The following is a 3,096-nucleotide window of genomic DNA, read 5'->3' on the forward strand; positions in this document are numbered from 1 at the left end:
TAAGGTATTATGTATAAATTATTTGATACACATACTGATTTTAGATGCATTGAAGTGTTACTGATAATAATTTATATATACATTATTTTTGAGATAATTTTATATATATACTTATATTATAATGACTTGTATATTGAGAGGGCCCCCAATGTTTAGTTCGCCCCGGGCCCCCGAAATCTCAGTACCGACCCTGGTTACTGTGACATAGCGCTTTTCAAGATAAGATGAGTCTACAAGCTAATAAATGAAGTCATCTAAGATACTACTACTATGTTATATTGCATTATGAATGTAGTAACTTAGGCTCGTGTCATATGCATGACACTAGTCTAAGTTACTCTCCACTATAACCAGCCTTATACAAGACCACTATAAAGATACATTTTGCATCTATACAAGGCCACTAACAATAAACGAGACAAAATTTAATGATATTTTCTTATACTAACAACTTTTTATTGCGCGCATGCATGTAGTCATAATGACAACGTGCTATTTTTTCTCATTCCTTCCTTGCATACATGCGGGTGTATTAATGATCTCGGTTAACGAGAAGAAAAACTGGCTTACAATACAAACTAGTCATTAAATTTTACTTTGGTATCTGTAATTTGAGTTTATGGTCTTGTATAAGGAAATAGAGGGAGTAATGATTATATGCACTCCGTCAATGTAGATATATATGCCCCAATGCTCATTTCAAGATTTAGTTTGATCATCAGGATCAATAAGGGCGCGCGAGGAGCAAACCCGCTAGTCTTTGGGGGTTTGAAAATGGACTATCGTGGGAGTTGCTCGATAAAAACGAAAGGCACCTCTAAAAATAGAATATCGATCTCAAAGCACATTATTTTTAAATAACCGATGTGTATTAATCAAGTAGAATATTTATTACTATGGTTTTGCAAGAGCAAGTCTGACACCTAGGACGAGACTAGGAAATATTCACGGACTATTTTTAGCGAAAGGATTTCCCTTCAATTTTCATTCAGAAATCAGACAGAAGTCCTCTACAGCAACCAACAGTACCAATCGAACCCATTAACAGCCGCGGTAAGGGCACCCCCTCGCTGCATCCACGTCATCACAAGAAGACAAAAAGAAAAACAAGTTAGCGATTGGGTGGGCAGAAAAGAGCGAGACAAAAAGATCAGCATCGTCGCCTTCCCACGCACGCCAACACAGCCGCCGCCTCCTATGCTCGTTTCTCTCAGCGTTGCCAGATCTGGGAAACCACCGAAGAAGAACCACGAGCATGAGAGACCACAACCGCGGCAGCAGCAGCATCCCCGATCAGATCCGGCGCTCAGCGCTGCCGCCGCCCTATTCTCTTATCTACGAGGCCAACACATCAAGATCGAGCAGGACAGACGGCGGCGCTCCCAGGTCCGCGCCGTGAAGGCTCTAGCTCATCGTCGCGGCCAACGGGCACGTGCTCGTCGTCCAGAAGCACGGCTCCGAGCTGGCCGTGACCTAGTGCTCCAGGAGCTCGCGCGGCCGTGCTGAAGGTGGAGACGGCCAACAGGTTGACGGCGGCGACCAAGACGACGAGGAGGAGGATAGGAGCACCCTCGCCGGCGTGCTCCGTCCGAAGGACACGGTGGTGGAGCGCGCACTCGGGGACGCGCCCTACACGGAGCTCACTCGCCTCGCCGCGGACTACCTCCGCAGCACACACAACGCGTCGCTGCACTGCCTCTTACTCCGTCGGGCGCCGCGCCGCGCACGGGCGCTCTATGGGCCCATCACGGATGTTCTCGCGCTGATCCCTCTCGCCATGCCTCTCGCCGTGCCGCACTGCGACTGTGCGTTTGATGCCTTCCTCCAGTTCGACAAAATACCCAACCCGTTCCTGCCCCCCGAAGCGAGCTTCCTGGGCATGCATCGGAGCTTTGCTGGCCTCAAAACCCATCTCGACCTCCGCCTCCTCAAGGCCCGACGGATTGCGGTGCGTGACGTGCGGGTCTGACATCTGCCTCATCACCTACACGACGGGAGCTGCGATCGCTGGCCTCGTCATCACGACCCACGCCATGACCGCATTGTTGGGAGCGGCTCCTGCCTGTGCAGCGTCACGTGGTTCCTGCTGCTCAACCCCCGCTTGGATGAAACGCCTGCAGCAACACATGGACCGGCTTGACGGCGCGGCCAGGGGCGCCTATGTGCTCAACAATGACGTGGACACCATTGAACGGTTGGTGGGCTGGCTCCACGCCACTATCGAGGGTGACAAGATCTTGGTAAGGCTAGGGCTTGAGCGCGGGAGGGGGCAGCACCACACCATCGAAGAGGTGGTGCGGCAGCTCCGGAAGAACCATCCTAGCCTGCTATGCCAGCTCGCTGACCTTGAGGAGCACATCTGTCTCTACTTTGCAGTCGTTAACCGTGCAAGGCTGTTCATTGTACACCACCTCAATGCCCAGTCTGATCCCAACGCCAAGTTGCCTCTCTAGTGATTTACTGATTTATTAGTCAACAACAGTTCACGATACAAAGATAGTTTCATTTTTCATGTCGGTGACCCCCTTTAAGGCGCCAAGTGAATGAATTATACTGCAGCAACTCAGTTTCAAGTTTTTTTGTTTTGAGCAAGGTATTATGCATTCATTGTCTGTTGCTTGAAATAATTTGTTAGCAAATTTAGGAAGCAGCTAAAGCTCTCACCTGCATTACTGATTAAGTGTGTTTTCCTTGCTCAGGGTTGCCGGTGCAGGTACTAAAGTGCAGACCAACGAGAAGGTCGCGATTAAGCTTGTGAGTTTATAATCAGTGGTAGTATTGCTTTTAGTGCCAGTAATTTTTCTCTTTGATATGGGTGCAAGTATTTCTATTTGGTATTTAACTTGATAATTACCGATTTTCTGGAAAAAAAAAGTCAAAGATTGGTCTGACGATCTTTATATCTCACTCTTGTGGGAAGTACAAATAACGAAAGTATATTGTTCAGGCTTATGTTTCCCAAATTGGCAACTCTCAGTCAAACTTCTTTACTGATCACTTCAATCTGCTGAAAAATATTTTCTGCCAAGGATTAATGGTAGCTTTTATATGCAGTGAGCTGTGTAAGCTCTCGTGCATTTGCAATCTTGCATTAGT

At 47.6% G+C, this 3,096-nt stretch overlaps 1 pseudogene; it reads left to right on the forward strand.

Annotated features, from left to right (window-relative positions):
- The first annotated feature begins 1,255 nt into the window (after positions 1 to 1,255).
- On the forward strand, positions 1,256 to 2,656 carry LOC123057149 (UPF0496 protein At3g19330-like; annotated as a pseudogene).
- The last annotated feature ends 440 nt before the right edge of the window (positions 2,657 to 3,096 follow it).

This window comes from Triticum aestivum, chromosome 3A, assembly GCF_018294505.1.
Source record: "Triticum aestivum cultivar Chinese Spring chromosome 3A, IWGSC CS RefSeq v2.1, whole genome shotgun sequence".
NCBI classification, from domain to species: domain Eukaryota; kingdom Viridiplantae; phylum Streptophyta; class Magnoliopsida; order Poales; family Poaceae; genus Triticum; species Triticum aestivum.